The sequence below is a fragment of the Stomoxys calcitrans genome, chromosome 1 (assembly GCF_963082655.1).
Source record: "Stomoxys calcitrans chromosome 1, idStoCalc2.1, whole genome shotgun sequence".
NCBI lineage: Eukaryota > Metazoa > Arthropoda > Insecta > Diptera > Muscidae > Stomoxys > Stomoxys calcitrans.
This window is the reverse complement of record NC_081552.1, coordinates 247,303,041-247,318,841: the sequence shown is the minus strand read 5'-3', so window position 1 is coordinate 247,318,841 and position 15,801 is coordinate 247,303,041. Positions and strand designations below refer to the sequence as shown.

Below are 15,801 nucleotides of genomic sequence, written 5' to 3'. Positions count from 1 at the left end.
ATCGGTTTAGATTTGGATATATCTGCTATATACACCGATATCTCAATTAAAGGCCTTGGGCCCATAAAAGGCGCATTTATTGTCCGATGTAGCCGAAATTTAAAACAGTGAGTTGTGTTAGCACCTTCGACATCCTTCTTCAATTTGGCCCAGATCGGTCCAGATTTGGATATAGCTGATATATAGACCCATCTCTCGATTTAAGGTTATGGACCCATAAAAGATGCATTTATTGTCCGATTTTGCCAAATTTGAACAGTGAGTTGTGTTAGGCCCTTCAACATGCTTCTGCATAAAAGTGAAATTTTTATTCCGTTTTGCTGTAAAATTGGGACAGTGAGTTGTGTTAGGCCCTTCAACATTTTTCTTTCATTCGGCCCAGATTGGTTCAGATTTGCATGTAACTGTCGTATAGTCCGTTCCGCCGATTTAGGGTCTTAGGCCCATAAAAGCCACATTTATTATCCGATTTTGCTGTTATTTGTGTCAGTGAGTAGTGTGAGGCCAGTCGACATCTTTCTTCAATTTGGTCCAGATCGGTCCAGATTTGGATATAGCTGCCATATAGACCGATTTCTCAATTTTACGCTCCCATAATAGGCGCATTTATTGTCCAATGTCGCCGAAATTTGGGACAGTGAGTTAAGTTAAGCCCCTAGACATACTTTTGCAATATTGCGAAGATCGGTCCCGACTTGGATATAACTGCCATATAGACCGATCTCTCGATTTAATCATTATATACCCTCCACCATAGGATGGGGGTATACTAATTTCGTCATTCTGTTTGTAACTACTCGAAATATTCGTCTGAGACCCCTTAAAGTATATATATTCTTGATCGTCGTGAAATTTTATGTCGATCTAGCCATGTCCGTCCGTCTGTCCGTCTGTCTGTCGAAAGCACGCTAACTTTCGAAGGAGAACAACTAGCCGCTTGAAATTTTGCACTAATACTTTTTGTTAGTGTAGGTCGGTTGGTATTGTAAATGGGCCATATCGGTCCATGGTTTGATATAGCTGCCATATAAACCGATCTTGGGTCTTGACTTCTTGAGCCTCTAGATGACGCATTTCTCGTCCGATTTGACTGAAATTTTGCACAAGGTGTTTTGTTATGACTTCCAACAACTGTCTTTAGTATGGCGCAAATTGGTAGATAACCTGGTATAGCTGCCATATAAACCGATCTTGGGTTTTGACTTCTTGAGCCTCTAGAGGGCGCAATTTTCGTCCGATTTGACTGAAATTTTGCACTCGGTGTTTTGTTATGACTTCCAACAACTGTGTTTAGTATGGCGCAAATCGATAGATAACCTGGTATAGCTGCCATATAAACCGATCTTGGGTCTTGATTTCTTGAGCCTCTAGAGGACGCAATTTTCGTACGATTTGACTGAAATTTTGCACTCGGTGTTTTGTTATGACTTCCAACAACTGTGCTAAATATGGTTGAAAGTGGTGCATAACCTGATATAGCTGCCATATTAACCGATCTTGGATCTTGACTTCTTAAGCCTCTAGAGGGCGCAATTCTTATCCGATTTGGCTGTAATTTTGCACTCGGTGTTTTGTTATGATTTCCAACAATTGTGCTAATAGTGGTCTAAATCGGTTTATAACCTGATATTCCTACCATATAAACCGATCTTGGGGTCTTGATTTCTTGAGCCTCTAGAGGGCGCAATTCTCAAATTTTATACAACAGCTTCTTTCATGACCTTCAACATGATCGTGTCTATTATGATGTGAATCGATCCATAGCTTGTTTTTCATTATTCTTTGTTTGTCTAGAAAGAGTTACCTTGCAAAGAACTCGACAAATGCTATCCATGGTCGAGGGTATATATTGGGTTGCCCAAAAAGTAATTGCGGATTTTTCATATAGTCGGCGTTGACAAAAAATTTTTCACAGCTTGTGACTCTGTAATTGCATAATCTTTCTTCTGTCAGTTATCAGCTGTTACTTTTAGCTTGCTTTAGAATGAAAGTGTAAACAAAGTATATTTGATTAAGGTTCATTCAAAGTTTTATTAAAAATGCATTTACTTTCTTTAAAAAAAATCCGCAATTACTTTTTGGGCAACCCAATAAGATGCGGCCCGGCCGATCTTAGTTCGCTTTTACTTGTTTTGTATTACATTCCCCCTTTCTACAGGTGTTTTTATGTTAGTTATCTTAATTTTCTTTCTGTATATTATTTAAATTCGTTTGCTAACCTTAGTTTCTTGGAGATTTCACTTTTCAACACCCTAGGAACATTTGTCTCTTTCTTAATGGTTATCGTAGGAAACAAAACAAAAAATCTTTAAAATGGCCTTTGTAACCATTTGTTGTTAACGTTTCACTTAAAAAAGTCCATTTACATTTCAAAAAGATTTTCGTTGTTGTTTTGAATGTGAGATTTGATGGATTTTTACGATTTACTAGGCTAATGAATAACTACATTGTCTAAGGAGAAGAGATGAACCACCTGTATGGGTTTGTGATTGGAAATCTTTTTTTTTCCAATATTTGTGAATGCGTATCTTCTCTAATTTCACATAGATCTTAGGTTCACATTGTGGCTTCTTCTTCTAAACGAACCAAAACAAATGGGAAAGGTGATGCCCCTACAGATGGTGAAGTTATACCAACAATAAGAGAGGGTTGGGGGCGATAGGAGTAGACTACAACAATGGGCCTCCATTCTTGAGCCTCTCATGGCTGCCTCATAGAGATCTCTAATAGAGTTGTAAAACAAGTTTATTGAAACACACAAATGATACCAATTTTCTTGCCGACGAAAGAAGGCCAAGACCATCTGTAACTGAAGAGGTTTTTTGTTTTTTCTTCTTCTGATTTTCCCTAATGCTGGTGTTGCCGCTTTTTATGGCTAAAACAATGTGAGAATGTGTTCATATATCTAGGAATTTGTGGGCCCCATAGCATTGTGGATGCCTAGCCAACCTGCCATGCAGTCAGCCAACGAGTCAGCTATTCGACTACAATTCCATAATATTTGGTAAATTATAACTTGCTCTATGTTTCTGATGCCCATCGCTGTTGTTGTTGTTGCTGTTGTTGGCCTAGTGTGTTTGCCTACCAAATTTTCGCTTTGCTTTGAAGCCAAGTCCATTAAGATAAGACCCTGAACATCCATCCATAGATTTTGTTGGTGTTTGCCTTTTCTTATTGCTGTTGTCATCTCTAATGCTTGTGGTGTTTGTTCTATGGCCTGCCCTTTGGGATGAAGGGATTAGAAAGGCATTTCCAGCTAGACATAGTCGACAAGGGACTCCTTTACCATTTCAATGGCCTTTCCTTTTGCCTTTCTTTTGTCTTTACCCAAAAACACAACAAATGTTACAAAGTATCATAGCGTGATGATGAACAACTATGGCAACTATTAATAAATGATAGGTTCCATATCACAAGGACTTAATTTTAGAAACAGACACACAGGGAGCACAGTGGAATGGTGAGAAAATGATGGAAGATGAAAATTCGTTTTATATTGGGTTGCCCAAAAAGTAATTGCGGATTTTTCATATGGTCGGCGTTGACAAATTTTTTCACAGCTTGTGACTCTGTAATTGCATTCTTTCTTCTGTCTGTTATCAGCTGCTACTTTTAGCTTACTTTAGAAAAAAAGTGTAAAAAAAGTTTATTTGATTAAAGTTCATTCTAAGTTTTATTAAAAATGCATTTACTTTCTTTTAACAAATCCGCAATTACTTTTTGGGCAACCCAATATTTGGCGGGCCGAATGGTACCGCGAATGTCCTGTTTAACGCAGATGCCTGCGGCCCAACCCTGCGAGGCCCCAACGCCCCCACATGTGGTAACCCACACATGAGTACCAATTTGATCCAATGTACATGGACTTGTTCACCTCCTTGGTTAGAAGCAGAGCACTACCTAAAAATCTTTCCAATCTATGGGTCAAGGCACCGGGTTGAAAACGCAACTCCACGTCGAGCTTATGCTCTACCCGCGATTTGGGTACAAACCACAGCCACCATGTTGCTCCCTACTGGGGCCACACCATTGTCAGGCTGGAACCGAAGTTCCAGGGGCTTCTGACACCCCTGGTACCAGATTAAAGTCTCCGTTCAGACTTCGTAGCCTTAAAAAACTACTACCAGTTGAACCCCAAATAGTTCCGTACTGGTCAACTGGAAGAAATGAATCGCCCTAAGCCAACCTTAAGTCAGCTTACAAAAGTATGCACCAAACATACAACAGGATGATATATACAAACACAAAAAGGACACGGCAGCCCTCACGGGCCACGCCACACATATCAGCTTCCACATGAGACTCACAATCAACGCGGCCAGCCTTACGGTTGACCGAACACAACCACAAAAGCTACGGCAACCAACGATGGGCAAACGTCATTGCCTCAACATGGGCAAGGCAGGTGCCAGGTCATGTCATGCGCAGGACCAAATCACTCGGTCGTGCCCGTACAGCAACACCTCGTTATGGACAACTAGCGTGTATTCATGCCTCCACTAAGTCTTATGAGTCTGCTAAGAAATACTTGCCGGGAAAAGGTGGCCAGCCTTGCAACAGTCGTCTCGTCTTCAAGGGCCCGGGAAAAGGTGGCCAGCCTTGCAACAGTCGTCTCGTCCCCACACCGCCTCACTAGTCTCCATTGTCTCCTAAGAAATACTTGCTGGGAAAAGGTGGCCAGCCTTGCAACAGTCGTCTCGTCTTCAAGGGCCCAGGAAAAGATGGCCAGCCGTGCAACAGTCGTCTCGTCTTCAAGGGCCCGGAAAAAAGGTGGCCAGCCTTGCAACAGTCGTCTCCTTCCCACACCGCCTCACTAATCTCCATTGTCTCCTAAGAAATACTTGCCGGGAAAAGGTGGCCAGCCTTGCAACAGTCGTCTCATCTTCAAGGGCCCGGGAAAAGGTGGCCAGCCTTGCAACAGTCGTCTCGTCCCCACACCGCCTCACAAATCCCCATTGCGCCTAAATCTCTAATGTATGCATAGTACGGGCATTCCGTCAGTATATGCCTCCAGTCCTCAGGTCTCCCACAGTCGCACAGATCAGTGGCAGACAAATTCCTCTGATGGAAAAATGCATTAAAGGAACCATGTCCCATCAGTATGAAGACCAGACTTAGGCCGAAGTCAAAGTCCGGGCGGTCTTGTACGAACGTCGCGTTACGAATAAATTCGTAAGTCACACGACCATTGTCACTGTTCCACCTACCATCAAGACGGTCCAAAAGGAGTGCCAAGCTCAGAAGCGGTGAGTCAATCCTCACGCATTAATGGAATTCCCTTTTTATACCCTCCACACTAGGAGGGGGGTATACCTATTTCGTCATTCTGTTTGTAACTCCTCGAAATATTTGTCTAAGACCCCATAAAGGATATAAATTCTTGATCGTCATGATATTTGAAGTCGATCTGGACATGTCTGTCCGTCCGACCGTCTGTCCGTCTGTCTGACGAAAGCAGGCCAACTTTCGAAGGAGTAAAGCTAGCCGCTTGAAAATTTTCGCAAATTCTTCTTATGAGTGAGGGTCGGTTGGGATTATAAATGGGTCATATCGGTCCATGTTTTGATATAGCTGCCATATAAACCGATCTTGCGTCTTGACTTCTTGTGCCTCTAGAGGGCGCAATTCTAATCCGATTGGAATGAAATTTTACACAACGTGTTTTGTTATGATATCCAACAACTGTGTCAAGTATGGTTCAAATCCGTCCATAACCTGATATAGCTGCCATATAATCCGATCTTGGATGTTGACTTCTTGAGCCTCTAAAGGGCGCAATTCCTATCCGATTTGGCTGAAATTTTGCACAACGTGTTTAGTTATGACTTCTAACAACTGTACTAAATATGGTTCAAATCGGTCAATAACTTGATATAGCTGCCATATAAACCGATCTGGGGTCTTGACTTCTTGAGCCTCTAGAGGGGGCAATTCTTATCCGATTTGGCTGAAATTTTGCACAACGTGTTTATGACTTCTAACAACTGTGCTAAATATGGTTCAAATCGGTCAAGAACTTGATATAGCTGGCATATAAACCGATCTTGGGTCTTGACTTCTTTAGCCTCTAGAGGGCGCAATTCCTATCCGATTTGGCTGAAATTTTGCACAACGTGTTTAGTTATGACTTCTAACAACTGTGCTAAATATGGTTCAAATCGGTCAATAACTTGATATAGCTGCCATATAAACCGATCTGGGGTCTTGACTTCTTTAGCCTCTAGAGGGGGCAATTCTTATCCGATTTGGCTGAAATTTTGCACAACGTGTTTCGTTATGGTATCTAACAACTATACCAAATAAGGTTCAAATCTGTTCATAACTTGATATAGCTGTCATATAACTCGATCTGGGGTCTTGACTTCTTGGGCCTCTAGAGGGCACAATTCCTATGCGATTTGGTTGAAATTTAGCATGAGGTGTTTTGTTATGACTTTTAACAACTGTGCTAAATATGGTTCAAATCGGTCAAGAACTTGACATAGCTGCCATATAAACCGATCTGGGGTCTTGACTTCTTTAGCCTCTAGAGGGAGCAATTCCTATCCGATTTTGCTAAAATTTTGCATGAAGTGTTTTATTATGACTTCTAACAACTGTGCCAAATATGGTTCACATCGGTTCATAGCTTGATATAGCTGCCATATAAACCGATCTGGGGTCTTGACTTCTTGAGCCTGTAGAGGGCGCAATTCCTATCCGATTTGGCTGAAATTTTGTACAACGGCTTCTTTGATGACTTTCAATGTACGTGTCAAATATGGTCTGAATCGGTCTTCAGCCTGATATAGCTTCCCTATAAATCGATCTCCCTATTTTACTTGTTGAGCCCCTAAAAGACCCGATTCTCATTCGATTCCGCTGATCACTACTGTGGTCTCCAACACTCAATTCAATTAGCAAGGAGTACCTGCAGTGCATTTGTCAAAATAGTCCTACACACAGGCAAGCAAGTCAGCATTGCCACCCTCTGACAAAAGAGGATCTTCTTTCGTCCCAAGACTGTAGCAGCAATTGCGTGTTATATAGGCGCTCCATAAATTGCGCAAGCAACAAACAAACCACCATATATGGACCGAACAGCGTGGCAAGGAATACCTGCAGTGAATCTGTCAAAATATCCTACACACAGGCAAGCAAGCCAGCATTGCCACCTTCTGACAAGAGAGGATATTCTTTCGTCCTAAGACTGTCGCAGCAATTCCATGCCATACAGGCGCTCCATAAGGTGCGCAAGCAACAAAAAACCACCAAGCAACAAATAGATCACCATATATATGGACCGAACAGCGCGCCAAGCAATACCTGCAGTGCATCTGTCAAAATAGTCCTACACACAGGCAAACAAGCCAGCATTTCCACCCTCTGACAAGAGAGGATCTTCTTTCGTCCTTAGACTGTCGCAGCAATTCCATGCCATGCAGGCGCTCCCTAATTTGCGAAAGCAACAAACAGACCACCAAATATATGGACCGAACAGCGTGCCAAGGAATACCTGCAGTGCATCTGCCAAAATAGTCCTACACACAGGCAAGCAAGTCAGCATTGCCACTATATCACAAACGAGGATCTTCTTTCGTCCCAAGACTATAGCAGCAATTCCATGCCATAGTTGCACAAGCAACGAACAGACCACCATATATGGACCGAACAGCGCGCAAAGCAATACCTGCAGTGCATCTGTCAAAATAGTCCTACACACCAGCATTGCCACTCTCTGACAAGAGAGGATCTTCTTTCGTCCCTAGACTGTCGCAGCAATTCCATGCCATACAGGCGCTCCATAAGTTGCGCAAGCAACAAATAGACCACCGTATATGGACCGAACAGCGTGCCAAGCAATACCTGCAGTGCATCTGCCAAAATAGTCCTACACACAGGCAAGCAAGCCAGCTTTGCCACCCTCTGACGAGAGAGAATCTTCTGTCGTCCTAAAACTGTCGCAGCAATTCCATGCCATAGTTGCGCAAGCAACAAATAGACCTCCATATATGGACCGAAGAGCGCGCCAAGCAATACCTGCAGTGCATCTGTCAAAATAGTCCTACACACAGGCAAACAAGCCAGCATTTCCACCCTCTGACAAGAGAGGATCTTCTTTCGTCCTTAGACTGTCGCAGCAATTCCATACCATGCAGGCGCTCCCTAATTTGCGAAAGCAACAAACGGACCACCATATATATGGACCGAACAGCGTGCCAAGGAATACCTGCAGTGCATCTGCCAAAATAGTCCTACACACAGGCAAGCAAGTCAGCATTGCCACTATCTCACAAACGAGGATCTTCTTTCGTCCTAAGACTGTCGCAGCAATTCCATGCCATAGTTGCGCAAGCAACAAACAGACCACCATATATGGACCGAACAGCGCGCCAAGCAATACCTGCAGTGCATCTGTCAAAATAGTCCTACACACCAACATTGCCACCCTCTTACAAAAGAGGATCTTCTTTCGTCCTAAGACTGTCGCAGCAATTCCGTGCCATGCAGGCGCTCCCTAATTTGCGAAAGCAATAAACAGACCACCATATATATGGACCGAACAGCGTGCCAAGGAATACCTGCAGTGCATCTGCCAAAATAGTCCTACACACAGGCAAGCAAGTCAGCATTGCCACCCTCTGACAAGAGAGAATCTTCTGTCGTCCTAAGACTGTCGCAGCAATTCAATGCCATAGTTGCGCAAGCAACAAATAGACCACCATATATGGACCGAACAGTGAGCCAAGCAGTACCTGTAGTGCATCTGCCAAAATAGTCCTACACACAGGCAAGCAAGCTAGCATTGCCACCCTCTGACAAGAGAGAATCTTCTTTCGTCTCAAGACTGTAGCAGCAATTGCGTGTTGTATAGGCGCTCCATAAGTTGCGCAAGCAACAAACAAACCACCATATATGGACCGAACAGCGTGGCAAGGAATACCTGCAGTGCATCTGCCAAAATAGTCCTACACACAGGCAAGCAAGCCAGCATTGCCACCCTCTGACAAGAGAGCATCTGAAACTCAGTTTATTTGAAACTTCTATAAGGTAATGTAGGAGGCCATCGTAGCGCAGTGATTAGTATGTCCAACTATGACACTGAACGCCTGGGTTCGAATCCTGGCGAGACCATCAGAAAAAAGTTTTCAGCTGTTGCTATTCCCTCCTTATGTTGGCGACATTTGGGAGGTACTATGCCATGTGAAACTTCTCTTCAAAGAGGTGTCGCACTGCAGCACACCGTTCGGCTATCAAAAGCAGGCCCTTTATCCTTGAGCTTAAATTTGAATCGGACAGCACTCACTGATATGTGAGAAGTTTGTCGCTGTTCCTTAATGGAATGTTCAGGGGCAAATTTTGCATTTGCAATGTAGCGATTGGTAATGTTTGGATGAGGGTTAGATGTTGTAACCACTGTTCACTGAAAAAAGATGTACAACGATAAGAAGATGTCAATACCCTTATAATGAAATCATCTTTTCTTTCCTTGAATAGGAAAGAGAGGAACCTGCCCAACTCAAAAAAAAAAAAATTTATAATTAAAAATTGGAAATGACAAAAGTGTTGAATTCATTTGTTACCATTTTTTGTTATAAATGTAAAGACTATGAAAATGGTATAAAAATTTGTTGGAATTTTTATGGGGATGCATTTATTCACAAAGTGAACAGACAGGTGTGTGCGTGGCTGTTAACACATCTTTTGATTTCGATAAGAGACAGCCCCAGCAGAAGCGCTGTGTGGTGTGCCCAAGTCTTAAACTCAAAAACCCATTTACCAATGGCCAAAACTCTCGGTCATTCTGAAGTAGATTTTCGTGTTCAACACTTGAGCAGACATTCATTCAATTCATTTTCAGTGGAAAAACTGTTACCGTTTTTATGGGCTCTCGTACAAAATCCAATGAGTCTGAAGAAAGTCTTTCAAAATGCTCGCCTGACTTTGGCCATAATCGTTGTGTTAGTGAGTGACGATCAATTTGACATAGCCAGGAGTGGGAGGCCATTCTTGTTTTATTTCAACATTTTTCGGTTTTTTTTTTCTTCTTCATTTCATTTCGTTTCGTAGTGTAGAAAGAAAATTGATTACGAAATGTCATCATTAAGTCGGCTATTGTTTATGTTTTGGTTTTTGAATCTTTGGACATTTCGATCACGACTTGCTTTTAATGCTTGGATGTTTTTGTTTTTCGTTGGTAGTTCATTCAAAACTTACATGAAAATCTGGAATACTGTGCATCCAAATTGGATCATTAACTTGGCCAACACGACTTTTATTAGAGTTATTCTGAGAAACTAGCATACAAGCAGGCGAGACATCAAAAAGGAGGTCTAGCAGTTTTCTTGCACCTCGAAATGACAAATTGAGCTGTGGTTTTGTCTTTCACTTGGAAAGAAGAGTTGAAAGAATTTTTGATTAAGTTTCAATACCCACCACCGAAGGATGGGGTTGTATTCATTTTGTCATTCCGTTTGCAACACATCGAAACATCCATTTCCGATACAATAAAGTATATAGATTCTTGATTAGCTTAAAAATCTAAGACGATCTAGCCATGTACGTCCGTCTGTCCGTCTTCTGAAATCACTCAACAGTCTTTAAAAATAGAGATATTAAGCTGAAACTTTGCACAGATTTTCTTTTTTATCCATAGGCAGGTTAAATTCGAAGATGGGCTATATCGAACTATATCTTCATATAGCCCCCATATAGACCGATTCTCCGATTTAGGGTCTTATTCCCATAAAAGCCACATTTATTATCCGCTTTCACTGAAATTTGGGACAGTGAGTTGTTCTGGGCCCTTCGACATCCTTCTGCAATTTGGCCCAAATAGGTCCAGATTTCCAGATTTTTTGAAGAATCAGGCATCTCGGAAACATGGCTTAGTCCTTTCATAGCTGACAATCTTGTCAACTTAAATGGCTATACTGTGTTCAGATCTGACAGCAGAAGTCGCGGAGGTTGTGTTGCCATTTATGTCAGAAGAAACCTGAAAGCTAGAATTCCTATAAAGTCTGAATTCGTGGACCAGATAGAATACGTGTTTGTTGAACTATCTTCAATTCGAGAGTAAGTTTTAGTTAGATTGTATCTACCGTCCAAATAATGCGATTGACATACAGGTTGTACTGGAGTCCGTAACACTGGGTTATACTGATGTTAACAAAACTCTGACTGATGCTATGTTGACACTTGGCCTTTACGTCACCCATAATACAAACCCCATACACATTTCACGTCATCCGTCAATACACTTCTAGATTTGTTCTTTGTCAATAATTCTTTGAAGATATCATTGTATGATCAGATTTTTGTTCCCTCTTTCTCTGAGCATCATCCCATTTATCTCACCTTCGATTTTGGGTTGCCCAAAAAGTAATTGCGGATTTTTCATATAGTCGGCGTTGACAAATTTTTTCACAGCTTGTGACTCTGTAATTGCATTCTTTCTTCCGTCAGTTATCAGCTGTTACTTTTAGCTTTCTTTAGAAAAAAAGTGTAATAAAATTTCATTCTAAGTTTTACTAAAAATGCATTTACTTTCTTTTAAAAAATCCGCAATTACTTTTTGGGCAACCCTAGATAAACTCAACAGGACCTTCATAAGCATACCCGATATACATACGGTCACGCAATTTTACACTGATGATGATGATGCGGCTTTCGTTGTTGATGCCCGCAATCCTTTAGAGTTTAGATGTGTTAGCCATGAGGAAGTTTATGAGAGTTTTGTCCGTGTTAAGTCAAATGCAATTTCGTTTGGACCGAGTTGATCCGAGATTTGTACGAATGTTACTACCATATCTCCTACCGTACTTTACATACCTGTTTAATGCAATCTTGAGCTCCAGTGTGTATCCTATTATGTGGAAGCATGCAAAGATTATCGCCATTCCACTAAAATCCAACGTTAATTATTGGCCGATATCAATTCTATGCCAGCTCTCTAAGGTTTTCGAGAAAATCCTTCATGGACAGATGTCGTTATAACTTCAGTAAGGGACCCTGTTGTCAGAAAGACAGTCCGGCTTCCGTTCTGATCATAGTTGCATTACTGCATTGGTTGAAGTGGCTGAATCGATCCGTAATGACATTGATGAGATCAAAATTGGCTTTCTGGTTCTGTTGGATCACTCCAAAGCTTTCGACACGATTGATCACCTGAATTTGGGCATGAAACTACGGGATTTTTTTTAAACTTCACAACAACGGCAACGAGTCTGATTATAACGTATCTGAGCGATAGACGGCAGTCTGTATGCACAGGGAATATATTGAATTGCCCAAAAAGTAATTGCGGATTTTTCAAATAGTCGGCGTTGACAAATTTTTTCACAGCTTGTGACTCTGTAATTGCATTCTTTCTTCTGTCAGTTATCAGCTGTTACTTTTAGCTTGCTTTAGAAAAAAAAGGGTAAAAAAAGTATATTTGATTAAAGTTCATTCTAAGTTTTATTAAAAATGCATTTACTTTCTTTAAAAAACATCCGCAATTACTTTTTGGGCAACCCAATATTACCTAAGCCCTTGTTCCGTGTTCCCCAAGGCTCGATTATAGATGCACTTCTTTTTTCATTATATGCAAACGACTTGCCTTGTCAACTAGCACACGACAGGATTATGATGCATTGCAGCGGGGCAGATTTATGCAAAGCTTCGTGCTTTACAGATCACACACTCTTTTACACCCATAAATATCTGAAGTCTTCTGGCGAAAACATTCCTAGTTCCACGTTTGATATATGCTTGTGAACTTTTTTCGAATTGTGATACTTCGTGCCTCCGCAAATTGAAAGTGGCTTTTAACAGCATAGTCCGTTATGTGTATGGTTTAAAAAGGACTTAGACTTGGACTTAGTTCCAACAATCCTCTAAATAACAGATCATTAATATTTGCAAAATGCAAATTTTGCCCCTGAAAATTCCACTAAGGAACAGGGGCAAAACTTCTCACATATCAATGACTGCAGTCCGATTCAAGTTTTCAGCTCAATGATAAGGGGTCTCCTTTTTATAGCCGAGTCCGAACGGCGTACCGCAGTGCGACACCTCTTTGGAGAGAAGCTTTACATGGCATAGTAGCTCACAAATGTTGCCAGCAATAGGAGGGGAATAGCCGCCGCTCAAAATTTTTTCTGATGGTCTCGCCAGGATTCGAACCCAAGCGTTCAGCGTCATCGGCGGACATGCTAACCCCTGCGCTACGGTGACTACGGATTGTGGTTATTGTGGAAAAGAAACCCAAACCGATTTCGACGAAAGGTGGTGTACACATATATTCCCCTAGGTGGTGGGTATCCAAAGTTCGGTCCGGCCGAACTTAAAGCCCTTTTAAGTGTTCCTATTCAGTTGGCAAAAAAAAACATTTTCTAATAATTTTTCCATTTTTTCCATTTTCAGGCTTTCAAGGAATATTGGCAGCAAAACTGACAGTCAACACTCAAACTAATGTCGAATTGAATCCAGGTAAGATAATTTTCGATTATATAACGACATGAATTTATCCATGCTGGTATGAGTCATTTTTTAACCTAACGGGATGTTATTATTTAAATCTCATTTGTTAATGTTAGTAAAATAAGCAATAATGTTGGTTGTAACAGCAGAAAGTTTGCTGAAAATGGAACAGCAGTAATATTTTGCTAAAACTGCAAACTTTTTCTGCTGTTTTCGAATAGTAAAAAGTTAGAGAGTGCAAAGTTCGGCCGAGCCGAATCTTATATACTCTCCACCATGGATCGCATATGTCGAGTTCTATGCGAGGTATCACTTTTTAGGCAAATAAAGACTAATGAATAAGAACTTTATGCTATTGGAGCTATATCAGGTTATATTGGGTTGCCCAAAAAGTAATTGCGGATTTTTCATATAGTCGGCGTTGACAAATTTTTTCACAGCTTGTGACTCTGTAATTGCATTCTTTCTTCTGTCAGTTATCAGCTATTAATTTTAGCTTGCTTTAGAAAAAAGTGTAAAAAAAATATATTTGATCAAAATTCATTCTAAGTTTTATTAAAAATGCATTGACTTTCTTTTAAAAAATCCGCAATTACTTTTTGGGCAACCCAGTCCGGATTTGGGCCTTAAACGAATTGAATGCTAAACATTGCAGAAGTCATTGGGTAATATTTCTGTCCATTCGGATAAGAATTGTGCCTGGTAGGGATTCAAGAAGCAAAATCGGGAGCTCCGTTTATATGGGAGCTGTATCAAGCTATAAATCGATTCAGACCATATCAGACACGTATGTTGAAGGTCATGAGAGAAGCTGTTGTACAAAATGTCTGCCAAAACGGATGAGAATTTCGCCCTCTAGAGGCTCAAGAAGTCAAAATCCCAGATCGGTTTATATGGCAGCTATACCAGATTATGAGCCGATTTGAATCATACTTACCACAGTTGTTGGAAGTGATACCAAAACACCAAGTGCAACATAACAGCCGAATCGGATAAGAACTGCGCCCTCTAGCGGCTCAAGAAGTCAAAATCCCAGATCGGTTTATATGGCAGCTATACCAGATTATGAGCCGATTTGAATCATACTTGCCACAGTTGTTGAGAGTGATACCAAAACACCAAGTGCAACATAACAGCCGAATCGGATGAGAACTGCGCCCTCTAGCGGCTCAAGAAGTCAAAATCCCAGATCGGTTTATATGGCAGCTATACCAGATTATGAGCCGATTAGAATCATACTTAGCACAGTTGTTGGAAGTGATACCAAAGCACTTGGTGCAAAATTTTAATGAAGTCGAATGAGAATTGCGCCCTCTAGCGGCTCAAGAAGTCAAGATCCAAAATCGGTTTATATGGCAGCTATATCATGTTATGTACCGATTTGCGCCATATTCATCACAGTTATTGGAAGTCATAACAAAACACGTCATGCAAAATTTCAGCCAAATCGAATGAGAATTGCGCCCTCTAGCGGCTCAAGAAGTCAAGATCCAAGATCGGTTTATATGGCAGCTATACCAGATTATGAACCGATTAGAATCATACTTAGCACAGTTGTTGGAAGTGATACCAAAACACTTGGTGCAAAATTTTAATGAAGTCGAATGAGAATTGCGCCCTCTAGCGGCTCAAGAAGTCAAGACCCAAGATCGGTTTATATGTCAGCAAGATCAAAATATGGACCGATTTGGCCCATTTACAAATGCTAGCTTTACTCCTTCGGAAGTTAGCGTGCTTTGGACAGACAGATGGAGGTGTTACAAACAGAATGACTCAAATTCGTATACCCCCATCCTATGGTGGAGGGTATGAAAAGCTCAAAAATTGCATGAATATTTCAAACATTTTTGTACTCACCACCATAGGATAGGGGTATACCAATCTAGCCATTTCGTTTGTAAAACCTCGAAAAATTCTTCTAAGATTCCAGATATTCTTGATCGTCTCGACATTTTGAGTCGATCTAGCTATAAACGTCCGTCTGTCGAAATCACGATAGCAGTGGCCGCTTGAAATTTTGCCCAGCCTGAATATGGGGCGTATCGGTTTTGATTTAGATATCGCTCCCATATAAACCGATCTTCCGATTTGACTTCTTGAACCCCTTACAAGCCGTTTTTTTTTATTCCCACCATCGAAGGATGGGGGATCTCTCGATTTAAGGTTTTGGACCCATAAAAGGCGCATTTATTGACCAATATCGCCGAAATTTGGAACAGTAAGTTAAGTAAGCCCCTCGACATATTTTTGCATTATGGAACAGATCGGTCCAGATTGGATATAGCTGCCATATAGACGATCTCTCGTTTTAAGGTCTACGGCCCATAAAAGACGCATTTATTGTCCGATTTCGCCGAA

The 15,801-nt window shown here is 41.2% G+C and overlaps 1 protein-coding gene across 2 annotated transcripts in view; it reads left to right on the top strand.

Annotated features, from left to right (window-relative positions):
• The window catches only part of LOC106094429 (uncharacterized), a 219,840-nt gene that overhangs the window by 115,411 nt on the left and 88,628 nt on the right, over positions 1–15,801 (top strand). For both annotated transcript variants that reach the window (XM_059360512.1, XM_059360513.1), the window contains one exon: positions 13,387–13,452. The gene's annotated coding sequence lies outside the window, so the exon portion shown is untranslated. The remainder of the gene's footprint in view (positions 1–13,386; positions 13,453–15,801) is intronic.